Raw genomic sequence first — 14,751 nt, 5'->3', positions numbered from 1 at the left:
TATCTCACTGAACTTCTCAACAACGGGGTGACACTTTTATCACCTCCATTTTCCTGGAAACCGAAAGGTCCTCCCTTATTCCTCACCTAGCTCACCCCAGATCTAGTTTCAGAACTTCCCCACTTCCCTGAGAGAGTGGCCTCCTCTGTGTCCTCCCCCGCCCCTTATGCTTTGCAATCCCAACTCATTCCTGCCACACTGTGTTTTTGTGCCCTGCTCTGTGCTGGCACTGTGCTTGGGGCTTGAAAGCAAACGGACTAAGTAGGCCCTGACCTCCAGCTGCTCGCAGCCTAGGCGTCCTGTGCAAGACTGGACCCCCCATGGGGGCAGGAACTTTGTCCAACTTGCTCGCAGCTGTTGGCAGCCAATCAGCACAGCGTGGGATCGTAGGTCCTCAATCCCTATTTACCCAATTGGGGAATGCTTCCGGGAGGACCAGCACACCCTGGCAGGTGATTGTGTGTGTGTGTGTGTGTGTGTGTGTGTGTGTGTGTTCTTCCCTGGGGACTGGGAGCTCCCTGAGGGCAGGCCAGCCCTGATTCCCCTGGCCCGGAGGCTGAGTGGCAGTGAGTGTCACAGAAGTCGGAGTCGGTGAGAGGACCCAGGGGCCGGCCGCCTCCTCAGGTAGAAGTGAAGTTTGGGAGCTGACACAGCCCGGGAGGCCGAATCCGAAGGACTTGGTGACTGATTGGCTGGGGAGGGTGAGGCGGGAGGAGGAGTCACACGCAGATGGCTCTGAGGTCTGGAGCTGGGGGACAGCCGGTGCCACCTCCGATAGACTCTGCGAGAAGAGCCGCTGACAGCCTCAGGCGGCCCCACCCTCCGGGGGCTCGGGCCCAGGGCCAGGGATGGCCGGAGCCGGCAGCGGGAGGGGCGGCCCGGCCAGTACAAACTTCTGCCCCCATCCCCATGTCCTCGTCTTAACGACAACAACAACAACAACAACAAAAAATCTCAGCCTGGATTCTGAGCTCGGTCGCCGGTTACCAGGTGTGGGGACCCAGCCCGGGGGTCCCCGCCCGCCTGCCCTGTGCGCAGGAGACCCCGGGGGCGGCCCGGCCCCGCCGGCCCCGGGACCCAGCCCGCCATCACCGCGGGGCGGGGGCGCTGAGGCTGCGGCGGCGGCGGCGGCGGCGGCGGCGGCGGCCCGGCCTGGGCGGGACAATGGCCGCGGCCGCCGGGGCCCCGGGAGCCCCCGCGCTGGGGAAGGGGCTGGCCTAGGGCCCGGCGCCGGTGCCCTCCCCGCGCGGCTCGGGCGGGCGGAGGGGGGCGACGAGTTCCTTTGTGGCTTTGCCGCGGGCGCGGCGCGGGCGGGGGGCGCGGCGCAACTTTGCCAGGCGGCGGCGGCGGCGGCGGCGGCGGCGAGCGCGAGACGAGGCCCCGGGGCCCGAGCGGGGCCCCCAGCGCGGCCCGCCCCCGCCCCCCGCGCGGCCCCCTCCCCTCGCGCGCCGTCGCCCGCGCCCGGCGCTGCCCACTCGCGGGAGCCCCCGGGGCCGGACGGGCTGCGCAGCCGGAGAGGCGGGGGCCCGACGCGGCCCCCCCTCCCCCGGAGCCGGGCGCCTGGCGCGGGGGCTCGCCGAGCGCACGGGGGGCCGCGCGGCGCTGCAGACCCAGCCTCCCGCCGCCGCCGCCGCCGCCGCCGCCGCCTCGGCGCTTGCAGAACCCAGAAGTGAACAGCAGGCGACCCGGAAGGTTTGCGCGCGGCTCCGCACCGAGCCGGAGCCCGAGCCGGAGCCCGGAGCCGGAGCCGGAGCCCCAGCCCGGCCCTGCACGGGCCGCCGGGCGCGGGGCTGCGGCCGCGTCCCGGAGCCGCCGCCAGCACAGCCAGGTCCGTGCGGGCCCGGGGCGCGCGGGGAGCGGGCCCGGCGGCGGCGGGCGCCCGCCCGCGGGAAAGTTGCGCCGAGTTTCGGGCGGGGGCGCGGGCCGGGCGCGGGCGCTGTCAGCGCGGGCCGGGGCGCTCCGAGGGCCCGGGGCCGCCTGCGCCTCGGGCCGGGCCCGGAGCGGCGGCGGCGGCGGCGGCGGCGGCGGCGGCGGCGGCGCGCGGGTAGGAAGTGTCTCCGGCGGCGTGTCTGGGTCTGCTCTCCGAGTGTGTGCGTGTGCGTGTGTGTGTGCGTGTGTGTCTCTGTGTGTGTGTGTTTTCTTAAGCCGGGCTATTCAAACCTGCTGCAATTCTCCGGTAAACAATGATTCATGGGGCTTAATGCAAATAAACGGATTGCAAACGGCGCGGTTCGCGCACTTTGCAGCCGGCCCGGTGGAGCGGCCAGTGCCGGATTTCTCCCCTTTTTTGCAGATCTGCAGAATATGGCGTCCCTGTCCTGTTTTAAAAATAAGCCAGGCTGCCATTTTTGTTTTTCTTTTGTCTGAAAATTTTAATAAAACTGTCTGAGAATGTGGGAGAGGCGGCTGGAAGCAGAGGGGGCACCCGAAGGGTTGGCTTTTTTTCCTTTTCTTTGGCGAGAGCCGCGAGCCTTTCGGGGAGGTGAGACACAATGCAATTGCACTTTAAAGAAAAAAAAAAAAAGGAAGCCGCTGGGCGATTTAGGGGGGAGGGCTGGGAATTTAAAGTTAACTCCGAAAGTTTTCTTTTCTGTTTTTTTTTTAAGCTCTTTTTTTTTCTTTTCTTTTTTTTTTTTCTTTCTTTTTTTTTTTTTTTTCTTTTTTTGGAAGGCGGTGAAATGCCGCGAAAGGATCTCGGGGCCCATTTCTCCCCCCAGCCAGCTGCCTTTGCAGGATTTTTGGGAAAAAGTTAACTGCCGGCTTCCTCAGAGCTGCGGGGGGCACGTGGAGGGTTGGCGATGGGGGCTTGGGGGGGACCAGGAAATGTCTTTTGGAAAACGCTCTATAAAAATGGCATTGTGAGGAACTGTATCCTCGGATTTGGGGGAGAGGGCTGGCCATAGGGGCTCTGAGTGGGCCCACGGTTTCCAGCTCAGACCCCTGGCATGAGGAAATAACCCTGCTCTCCCCTGCCCTGCCCTGCAGCGGTTTGTGTGTGTGGAGGGGAGGGGGCTGTCTCCTTCATGGGTGGCCAAGGGGGGGCCCCCCTTGTAGGCGGGAATCATGCCCCGGGCGCTGGGGTGGCTTCTGGAGCCCTCCGGCAAGTGTGTGTGTGTGTGTGTGTGTGTTTGGAGAGCCCCTTCTTTGATCTGGTGGGCCTCCTGGCCTCTGGAAGTGGCATCTGGTGGCAGATGCCCCTGGGTGGTGGGCTTTTGTCAGGGTGCAGGCTGGGGGCCCCAGTGGGTCTTGTCTGAAGGGAGGGGGAGGAGGGGTCGTCTGGTGGGGGGAGGGCACTGGTTTGCTGGTCTGAGCCTCTCCCTGTTGGTACCTTTCTACTCTTTTCTGCTACTTCTGCCGGCACCCTGAAGGCTCCTGTGTTGGAGACAGTTTGGGTTTGGGTGAAGTTACTGAAGTGTCTTGCCGGACAGGTCAGAGCCTGCAGGTGTTGAAGACTACGGGAGGGTCTACCAGGCCCAAAGGTCTGGAGTGGCAGGCGCTGTCCAAGGCACCGGGGCAGGTTGGGCCTGGTCTTTAGCCCTTTGGGAAAGTTTGTCCTGGGAAGACCGTGAGCCCTTCTGGCCCTGTCCCAGCATCTCCTGGACAGGAGACCCCTCTCGTCTCACTTCTGATTTGTATCCTGGCTCCACAGGACAACGTGAGCTTCCTGAGGACAGAGTCAGGGATTGAAGGCTGGGGTTTAGGGGTTCAGGGCTGCAGAACTTGACATGCCTGGGCCAGGGGGTACCAAGCTAGGTATTTTTCAGATAGAGAAACTGAGGTTCAGAGAGGGGAAGTGACTTGCCCAAAGTTGCATTGCCAGTTAAGAGGAGGGCTAAGATAGGGACCCCGATGTCCAGGCTCCCACCTCTGGGCTGTCACTGGTGTTCTCTCTGGAGGCCCTGACTCCTGGAAGAGTCACGTTGGACAGAACTAGACTGGAATGGGACAGCATGTCCCCCTTCACTGCCCCTGCTCCCGGCCATCATAAGCCTTCCTTGTGAATGGAACTTTATAGTTTGCATGGTGTAGTGCGTGGTTATCACGTCAGGCTCTCCCAGAAACTTGCTTGGGGTGAAATCGTTAGGATGGGGACATTTAACCCCATTTCTAAATTTAGGAAACTGAGTCTTGGAGAGGTTGAGCAGTGGCACAGGAGGCCTTAAAAACAAGTCTCCAGACTCCTTGTCCAGGCCTTTTTCTAGGTGGACTTTGGTGCTTTGTAGGTAGGACTTTAACCCACCTTCTAGTGTTTGATCTGTCAGATTCTTCTGCTGACCCAGTGGCTGTGCAAAAATCTAGGGGCTCCACCAAACAGTGTCAGAGCTGAAAAGGCCCTGAGAGGTCATCTGGGCTCAGAGAGGGGAAGCCACTGGCTTGAAGTCACTTAGCAGTTTGGGTCCCAGCTAGGACCAGAGCCCTGGTCTCCCTTCTCCCTTCCTCTATGAGAAACTCAGAGGGGGAGTGAACCACTCTACCCTCTACTAGGCTCCACTGGGCCCTGGGGAGTAGTGATTGCTGCTGGTGGTGATTGGTGATGGGGTAGTGGGTATTATAATGGCCAACATCTCAGAGACATGGGTTTGTTCAAGGGGCTGAGAAATAGGCTATCTGTGTGCTTGGGGGAGTGGAGGCAATGGGGGATGGCCCCAGGTGGAGAGGAAGCTGGTGTGGGGGTGAGGTGTAGACTTGGTTTGAAGCCAGCCTGTCCCATCCTTCTCTGGGCAGACACTTCCTTGCCCTGCCTTTCTATAAGGCAGAGTCCTCCCTTCCTCCCTCTCTGTCTGCCTCCCTTCCTCCTTCCCTTCCTTTCTTCTTTCCTTCTTTTTCTTTTGTTAAAATATTTTATTAATAAATATTCATGAGAGGCTCCGAGAGAGGCAGAGACATAGGCCCCTTGGGGAGCCTGATGTGGGACTTGATCCCAGGACCCCCAGGATCATGACCTGAGCCAAAGGCAGGTGCTCAACTGCTGAGCCACCCAAATGCCCTCTTCTTTCCTTCTTCTAACTGCCATCAGTTAGTCATTCACTGGCTTTCTAGATCATTCCTTTATTCTTTTCACTGTCCACTTGTTAGTTTAGTGGTTAGCCATTTTAGCAGTCCGTCCCTCAGTCCTTGCATCCACCTGGTCTCCAGCTCACCCAGCACAGGCTGGACAGCCACATGAGATACAAATACAGTCCTCCTGGGCTCAAGCCAACAAGGAAGAAGACCGCAAGTAGAGGGAGCACTAGCCAGGGCAGTATTTGTGGGTGCCTGCATGTGTTACAGGGGAGGTCTCTTGATGAAGAGGAGGCTTGACAATACCAGAGGACTTAGTTCCACAAATGGTCATGATGGTAGATCTGGGGCCTGGGACCAAGTCTCACTTGCAAATTGACTTTACAGTTTGTGCTGGGTGGTCCATAGGTTGTGTCACTTTGTATGCATTCTTCCCTTCTTTGAACCTCAGTTTCTTGATCTTTAAGAAGGGGTCCACTGTGAATTTCTTGTAGGTTTGGGCGGGTAACAAGGGTATGTGGGATGTCTCTGAGCCCTGGCCAGGCATGTGGGAGGACCTCAGTATATACCAACTGAATGATAAGGACCACTGATCACCAACCTAGGCCCCATCTTGATTTTTGGAAACCATCGTGATGTTTCAGAATGAGCCAAGTGGTCTGGGGACCCTGAAAGCCCTGCCCTGGCTTGTCTTTACCCTGCTGAAATTCTTCAGATGTTTCCAGGGCATTTCAAAGAACAAAAATCCGAAGTCCTTTGCGAGTGGGAAGACAGGGGCCGTCACGGTCCGGGAGGGCCTGTCCCCCCTCAGCTCCCTTGCCCACCCCGCAGGCTCACCGCCTCCAGCCACACCAGCTGCTTTCTGTACTTTGAACTTACAGATTGTTGGGCTGGAGGCTTTCCGTATCCCCTACCTGGAACACTCTTCCCCAAATGTTTGCATGGCCAGCATCTTCTTGTTTCATCGGTTTCCACTCAGATGTTACCTCCACCGAGAGGCTTCCCTGACCACTTGCTCTGGGATAGCTTCCTACGGTCACGACACTGTCACATTCGGCCCCTTTCCACTTTCTCTGTGGCTCTTGACAGTGTGTGAAGCTTTCTTGTTGATTTGTTGATTTGTCCTCCTTGCCTGTCTCCACTGCTGAACGTAGGTGCTAGCACCCCATGCATGATCTGGGATTTAGAATCTTATAAGAGGGACCCTCTCTGCCTTACTTATTTAGCAGCACAGAGTACCTTGTGGCAGGCCATGTTCCAAAAGACTTTATAAATGTTAATGTATTGAATGCTCATTGTCATTACCCCCATTTTACAGATGAGGAAATCAAGGCACAGAGAGACTAGGTAACTTGCCTGAGTCCACGGAGCTTGTCAGGGGCATTGCAGGATTTGAACCCAGCACTCTGGGACTCTTCCTTCGAATCCTCCAGCTGTTGAGGGGAAGTCCAGCCTCAACCGTCCCCTGCACAGAGCAGGAATCCCCTTCCCACTTCCTTGACAAAAGGGCCTCCCATCTCCACTAGAGGGAACTCCCCACCAGGACCCCCAGCTTCTTCTTGTCAGATACTTGACGTGGCCAGAAAGATTTTCTCTACAAAGTACTGCACTTTCCCTGTGAATAACATTTGGGGGTGATGTTCGTGTTCTGGATTCCCAGGGCTTTTGACCTTGTGGTCTCAAGACCTCAGTAGCCTTTTTCTCTGCACTGGGTTGTGAGCTCCTTGAAGGGCGGGTAGCCGCGGTGCGTGGTGCTGAATGACGAGTCAGTCAATGAATGAGTGTGTACCGAGCATGCATCCCGAGCTCCTTTAATCCCAAGAGCTCTGTGCTAGGTGCTGGCTCTGGGGATTGGAGTACTCGGGGAAAGAGGACAGTTCTCTCTCCATGTAGCCCCAAGAAAGTCTGTCTCTGATGATGCTTACGTACCCAATTTCTGGAGGACCATTTGAGATTCAAAGTCACTCACTAATTGGCACTAATTGGAGAGAGGTAGACCTCACAGATTATCCACGCAAACCGCACTTTGTCCACTGGGGGAATAAAACAGGAAGGGGAGGGGTAGGACTTGTCTAAGACCATACACACCTTACGGTGCTTTGCCTGGGGGGCTTTCTGCTCCCCATAGTATGTGGGGATCAGAGCAGGAGCAGCCCTCTTGGAGAAGCTCTCCTGTAGTACCGGTCTCCTTACCTCCGTAACAGGGGTAGCGTTTCTGGATATATAGGCTATGTGAAGACCCAATGTCATGCCTGACACTTGGATGGGGATGAGGAAGTGGGCATGGTGGAGGTGGGTTGGGGGGTGTGGGTATGGCTTCCTGGATGCTGGGGCTAGGGCTGGGCTTGAGAAGCCAGGAGAATTTAGGGAGGGGACCAGGTGGTGTCTTTACTGGATAAGGTATGTGGGGAAGGCCATGGGATTTGGTTCTGAGGCCCAAAGTGTCCTACCTTGTCCCTGCTTCATCCATATAGCTACAGGATATCCTGAGCTGGGGGAGATGGCTCCCCACTATCTGAGTCGTTGGTTTTAGGTTTTACTCTAATGAGTTGAGTGATGGTCATGGCGTATGGAGGGCAGAGGTGCTTCTGGAAGGAAGTGATCATCTGAACTGTGAAGTTTTCCAGGTGGAGGGCATTCTGGGCAGAGGGTATGGCCTGGGCAAAGACCAGGAAGTGGGGAATCAAGGAACATGGGGAAGATGATACCCCAAGAGCGGGGGGGGAAGGGGAGGGCCAGTGGTTGTGGGTTTTCCGTGGCCTGTTGTTACCCCTCCCCACTCCTCTATCTGACCAGCCCAATCTTCTATTGCTGACTTGTCCTACTCAGGGCTCACGCTATTTGCCTCCCCTGCCCCCTGCAGGGGCCTGAGCTCTGTCTCACTTATCTCTCAGGCTGCCGGCCCCTGGGGGTCCTGAGGCACAGCTCAAGAACAGGCTGTGACCACCTGCCAGTGGTTCCCAGCCCAGGACCTCTAGGACCCCTCTAGAAAGCTCCTTGGGGCCAGGCTGTAGCAGGGGTTCAGCAGTCACTGTCCCCTTTAGAGTTAATTCCAGGCTTGGCTCTCCAGCAGTCAGCAGAGGAGCCCCTGTGGGTCCTGGAAGCCTCCCAGAGCTGCAGCATCCCCAAGCAACCCCCAGCCCCAGCCCAGTTCACCTCCCTGGTTGGTCAGATTTCCATGTGGGTCTTTGGAATGTTGGGAAGGGCTCCCTTATGCCTGAGAGAACCTACTAACAGAACAACAACAGCTAAGGCTTACAGAGTCCTTACTGCACCAGGCACTGTTCTCAAGACTTGATACCGATTGACTCATTTAATCCCAACAACAGTGCTATGGGGATACCATTGTCATCCTCAGTTTGGTAATAATCCCAAGGGCCTGAGCTGGGGCTTTGACTCGGGCTATGTTGTACGGAAACTGTACTTTAACCCTTGAGTCGCCACATTGTCCCTCAGAGGGTCCAGGAACTCAGGCTGGGATTTAGTTTCAGCTGTCTTAGAGAGCAAGGGGTAGGGCGCCTGGGGGACTCAGTGGGTTAAGCATCTGACTCTTGGTCTCAGCTCGAGTCTTGATCTCAGGGTCATGAGTTCAAGCCCCGCATTGGGCTCCATGCTGGGCATGGAGCCTGCTTTATTTTAACTTTTTAAAAGATTTTATTTATTTATTCATGAGAGACACACACAGAGAGAGGCAGAGACATAGGCAGAGGGAGAAGCCAGCTCCCTGCGGGGAGCCTAATGCAGAACTCAGTCCCAGGACCCCAGAATCACGACCTGAGCCAAAGACAGACACTCAACCACTGAGCCACTCAGGTGCCCTGGAGCCTGCTTTAAAAAAAAAAAAAAAAATATATATATATATATAGAGAGAGAGAGAGAGAGAGAGAAAGAGAAAGGAACGGTGACCCAAAGAGGAAATGGACTCACTAAAGGTCATACGGCAAGCTGATGGTAGATCCGGTCTCCCTCTGTCCTCACCAGCTGTGTGCCTGGGCTTGAGCCTCATTCTTGACTCCCGACAAGGAGGAGATTAGGGTAGAAGCCAGGAGGGCCGGACCCTTGGGGGACGTGAGAAGGGGCATGGGGTAGGGGCTTCTTGGGGGCCTTGATGTGTGTTTTATAAGTCACAAAGCTGTCCATTTATGTTCTTAGCATCTTTCTGAATGCAGGCCGTATCTCAAAATGCTCCCAGCATCTACCTCGCAGGGTCATTAAGAGCCTAAGAGAAATGTTTGTTAGGTAGCAAACAGTACCTGGCACAGAACAGGTGCTCAGGTTCTCCTCTTGTCCTTTCTTTCTTTCTTTCTTTCTTTCTTTCTTTCTTTCTTTCTTTCTTTCTTTCTTTCTTTCTTTTTCTTTCTTTTCTTTCTTTTCTTTCTTTCTTTAAGATTTTATTTATTTATTCATGAGAGACAGAGAGAGAGAGAGAGACAGAGACCCAGGCAGAGGGAGAAGCACGGTCCATGCAAGGAGCCCAATGTGGGACTCAATCCCGGAACTCCAGGATCAGGCCCCAGGCCGAAGGCAGGTGCTAAACCACGGAGCCACCCAGGGATCCCATCCTCTTGTCCTTTCTTGCTGGCCGAAGGGCTTCCCTGTGAGGATGGGATCTGGGGGGCCCCAAGGGAGATGGAAGTAGAGAAGGGCATGTGTTCAAAGCCTGAGAAGGGTAACCTGGCCCATTCTCTAGATGAGGCTCCCAGGGAGGGTGATGGGGTGGCTCAGGGGGTGTTGGGGTGGCTCGGGCTGGGGACAGGGAGTGGGAGGGACAAAGAGGGGAAGAGCAGCATCCAGCGCCCCCTGACCAGGGCACAGAGCAGCCCTGCTTTCGGATGACTCCCGCCCTCATGATGAGAACAGCCCTTCCAACCCTGCAGGGCTCCGGAAACCCAGCCTAATTGGATCCAGGACCCTCGGGAGCCTTGGTCCTTGCAGGAAGTTCCCAGGAACCAGCTCCCGAGGCTGGCCTGGGTCTTGGGGCTGGGGTGGGGCCCAGCAGCTGGAGCTCAGCACTCTGGGCTGCGTGGAGTGGGGACACATGGAGGGCACAGGGATCGTGAGAGGCAGACTTGGAGCACGTGGGGGGCTCACGCTGGGAAAGTGGGAAACCTCAGCTTCTCCCCACTAGACTATCTCCGGCTTATCACTTCCAGGGCATCCTTCTGTCCACCAAAAACCTTGACCATGGCCTTCCCCTGCTCAGAGACCTTCCATGGCTCCCCATAGCCTTTTATCCAAGCACCGTAGCCTGGAACTCTGGCCCTTTGTGACCAGTCCCAGCCACCTTTCCCTGCTTCCTCTGCAAATCCCTGCACAATACCCACACCAGACCAAACGTGATGCTTTGTGCTTTCTTACTGCTGGGCCTTTGCACATGAACTTTTTACCACCTAGCCTGCCCTTTCCTGGCATCTCTTGACCTGTCTGCTTTCCCCCATTGTTAAGTCCCACGTTCATGAAATCTTCATGCACCCCTCAGTGGGATGAGCTCATCTTCCCAGGAACACCCGTACCCCATAGCTCAGCTGAGCCCCAGCAGCAGCTCGTTGTCACTCTGGGGCAGGGAGCATGTTTGAGAACCCTCAGCTACCCTAAGAAGCTAGCAGTTGGCCATGTCTTTGCACATGCTGCCCCTCGGCTTGGAATGCTCTCCCTCTACCCTCTGGCTCTCCTGGCAAACTTCTCAGTCTGTAGAGCTCATGTGGACAGTCCCCTCCTCTCTCTCGGGGACAGCCCTTCTCTTTTAGTGAATATTTATTGAGCACCTAGCATGAACTAGGCATCTGAGCACTTCCTATGTGGTTAGTACTTGGCTCTGGGGCCGCCTTAGTGGCTCTGTACTTGTGGGTCACGACTGGAGGGAGGATCTGGAGGCATGATAGAGAGGTAGAGAATGCAGGGGGCCGTGGGTGTGAATAACAGAGCTGTCCGCTTCATGCTGGGGAGAGAGTTAGAACGTGATCTTTAGCTGAGACCTGAAGGAAGAACCAGGTGAGCTGTGGGGTCGTGTTAGGGTGTGGGGTCATAACTAAGAACCAAACCCAAGCCCTGATCTCAGAGTTCACAGCTATGTGGTGGGCAGACTGGGTGGACGGACAGGGAACCAGGCAGTTCTAGAAGAGTGGGGTCAGTGCTGTGGTGGAGGAGGTCCAGGAAGCTATGGAAGCTCAGAGAAGAGGCTGCAAATAGCTGTGGAGGGGCCTGTGAGCAAGAACACTTCCCCAAGGGTGTGACAGCGGAGCTGACTGGTGGTTAATGGGAATCTGGCAGGGCTCCAGCTGGGTGATGGCCCCAGATGAAAAGGCACAGCCTATGCAAGGGCACGGTGGTATGAAAGTGCAGCTTGTTTTGCGGGACCTGCAGGTGGTGTAGTGAGGCTGAAGGAAGGGAAGCTGTGGGGACGTATGTGTGTGGGATGTGTGTGGCCCACAGAACGTCACTGGTAAAGGCCTTTGGGTGCTGTGCTGGAGATTTGGAACTATACCTCAAAAGCGATGGGAACCCAAGAGAGATTTCAGGCAGGAGTGAGTGACCTGGGCAGGCTTTGGCCTAGTCCTCCCCGCTGAAGCCTGGTCTTCCCCATAGGACAAGCAACCCCTTCCTGACTCTGTGCTCCTGGCTGGGGTCTGGGGTGGGGCTGGAGGCTCACTGTGGGACTTTGAGCAAGCCCCTGGCCCTCTCTGAGCTCTTCTCTCCTCCCACGTAAACCTGCAGGACCTGAGGCCAGAATCCTACTGGAGCTGTGGGCAGGGGTTGGGCTGTCTTGCTTGGCCTAGGCTTGCTGAACCTTTAGTCTTATGAAAAATATGCCTTAAAAAAGGTCCCATAACTACCCTGCAGAGAAGTCAAAGAATAAGGAAATAAGGTAAACCCAAACCTACCATTTCTGCCCTCACCCCAAGCCTGAGGTACCATCACTATTAGCATTCTGGTTTTTCCTTCCCTCTTCTCAGTACCTGGTTTTTATATAGATGTCATTGCTCTGTCTACACATACAATTTAGAAAATCTGCTCCCCCACCCTATCTCCCTGACAAACATTGTATCACGGGTATTTTCTACATGACTTTGGAGTGGTTCCAGCCCTTCTTTCTAACAGTGTCAGAGTGAAAAGCATGGGCTTTGGAGCTTGACTTTCTGGGTTCAAATTGTTCATGCGTGGCTTTGGGCAACTTACCTAATATCTCCGTGCCTCAGTTCCTGGTAAGGTTGATATGGGTGTCAGATGAGTCATGACAATGCCAGTAAACATTGGCTATTAGTAATGATTGCTGACTATGTCACTGGGTAACGTGACTTACAGAGCCATCCTCCTATTTAAAAATCTGGCCCTTTCCGTTTTTCGTTATTGTAAAAAAAAACAAAACAAAACAAAACAAAAAAAACTGAAGCAAACAGCTTTGTACTTAAAACTTTGTCTATATTTGGGTTATTTTCTAGGGACAGATGACCAAGAATGGGATCACTAGGCCAGGAAGTCTGAACATTTTTTTTTTTTGAGCTCTTGACACATTATTGCCAGACCGTTTTCAGAAATGATTATGGGGTGCCCAACTGGTTCAGTTGGTGGAGTGTGTGATTCTTGATCTCGGGGCTGTTGGTTCGAGCCCCATGTTGGGTGGAGAGATTATTTAATAATAAGTTCTCCAAAAAAAAAAAAAAAAGAAAGAAATGTTTGTTTCAGTTTATGTTCCTACCAGTAATGCCTAGCGGTGCCAATTTCATCTTACCCTCACCAGCACTGGGTATTATCATTTTCTTCTTTCTTTTTGCTATTTTAAGAGGTGAAACTCATTTAATTTTCACTGCCAGGGAAGCAGAGCCACTTTCTGTGTTGATTAGCTGTTAACATCCTTTTTGGTCTGCTAGTCTTTATGGAGCACACATAGCCCCTTCTCAGCTCACTTAGGAAGACAGGGCTTAGATACAGGAAATAGGGAATAGGGTGACACCAGGAACAGTAAGGTGCCAGGGTAGGGAAGGGAACTTTCATCTATCCAGGTCTTGACCCTTTCAGTTCCCTCCACCTAGAGCATTCATTCATTCATTCATATATTCATTCATTCATTCATTCATTCACACATTTAGCAGATACTGTGCAGGGCTTAAAAGATAAATTACTCAGCCATGATTCTGCCCTGAGAGAGAGCATGCCTAATACCAGAGATAGTCAAGCAATCAGAAAATAGGGGGATACATGTTCTGATGATGGATGTGCAGGGTACAAAGGGAACAGAGGAGAGGTACCCAGCATAGCCTAGGGGGGTGGAGGTGGAACAGTCCTGGAAAGCTTTCAGGAGGAAGTGGTCCATAAGCCAGAGCTTGAGTATAATTTGGAGTTAGCCAGTAAAATGAGGAGGACGGAGGGTTCCAGGGAGAGGAAGCAGCCTGAATGAAGGTTAGAAAATAAGGGAAGTGAAGCCCTGGGGGAACTCTATGGCTGGCTGGGCAGAGAGTAACGTCAGAACAATCAGTGAGGCCAAAGAGGTCAGCAGGGCCGGATATGTAAGGCCCAAGGAATCCAGACCTTGTCTGGAGGGCAATAGGGAGCCATGGGAGGTTCTAAGGAGGTGAATACCGTGATCTGCTCTTGTATTTTAGAAATATCACAGCAACTGCAGAAGGAGAATGGAATCGGGGCTGTGGGTAGAGCTAGGGAAATCAATGAGGGGACTCTTGCCAAAGGGGGCGAGGACCAAGGCAGAGAAAGGTTGCTGGAGACCTTTCCCCACTCTATGGAATCCTAAAAACAGCTCCAAAGTGCATATTGAATGTTACCTGTGCCAGGTAGCCCTTGTTGACAGCCACCACCGCCCCACTGGGTCCTACGTGTCTAGAGTACGCAGACTGTACAGGGCCTGGTGTGCACTGCTGAGTGGAGTGCCCACCATCAGCTGACCCTAACCTTTCCCTGTGCCTCCCGGACCCTCCATCTGTTCCCTCTCCACCCTTGGGCTACCAACAATTTTCTGTCTTTTCTTGGAGAATAAATTTATTGTTTTCATTATAAAAGCAACTGAACGCGGTTACAGAGAATCTGGAAATCAGAGAAACAAAGACAAAAACTAGATCGGCTCCAGCCACCTCTCCCAGCCCTCCCTCTGGGTGTGGCTCCCTGCAGCTTGCTTTTTCTGACGCAGGTTTTTATTTTTGCCTCCTTGTAATCATAGTGTCCGGACGGTTTTGGTCCTGCTCTCTCCCATTTGCTTTGTTGAGAGCTCGTTCCTCTGTGGCCACGGAGTCTGGACAAATCTCAGTTTTTAATGCCTGTGGGATGGTCTGGGGATGCGGGTGGGACAGAGTTGCTTAACCGCACCCTGCTGTCCTGCAGTGGCCAAGGCTTGTCACATGCCACCCTGGGCTGCCTGTCCTCTTTGTGTGTTTGTCTATACCCGGACTGCTGCAGGTGGCAGGGCCTGCCCCCTGGCATGCCCCTTCCTTGGTACTTCCTCTCCCAGTGCCCCTTTGTAGAGCTTACAAGGCTGGCCTCAGCGACCATCTTCCTGGGAAAGGATCATGGACAGATCTGGGTTCAAATCTAGACTTGGCTCTGTGACCTCAGGCACGTTACATTACCTCTCTGGACCTCAGTCTCCTCATCTGTATCACGGATCTATTGCAACAGTAAAATAATGACTGTAAAAAATGCCCTGACACGGTTCCTGGCCCACTGTAAGTGCTCAAGAATAAGTAATCAATATTATTCTATTTTTTCATCCCACAAAGAGTTTCTGAGATCACGGTGGGCTAG

General features: G+C 54.5%; 1 protein-coding gene across 7 annotated transcripts in view; it reads left to right on the top strand.

The window, feature by feature from the left end:
• Window positions 1-725: 725 nt before the first annotated feature.
• ZNF362 (zinc finger protein 362) overlaps window positions 726-14,751 on the top strand; it is a 40,286-nt gene continuing 26,260 nt past the window's right edge. For 2 of the 7 annotated variants that reach the window (XM_077898585.1, XM_077898582.1), the window contains exon 1: window positions 728-990. The gene's annotated coding sequence lies outside the window, so the exon portion shown is untranslated. Of the gene's footprint in view, window positions 991-1,685; window positions 1,829-12,681; window positions 14,673-14,751 lie in introns of those variants that run through there. The other 5 variants (XM_077898578.1, XM_077898580.1, XM_077898583.1 and 2 more) reach the window with 5 other exon arrangements.

The sequence above is a fragment of the Canis aureus genome, chromosome 5, assembly GCF_053574225.1.
Source record: "Canis aureus isolate CA01 chromosome 5, VMU_Caureus_v.1.0, whole genome shotgun sequence".
NCBI classification, from domain to species: Eukaryota; Metazoa; Chordata; class Mammalia; order Carnivora; family Canidae; genus Canis; species Canis aureus.
The sequence above is the reverse complement of the archived record's forward strand: the minus strand, read 5'-3'. Positions and strand labels throughout refer to the sequence as shown.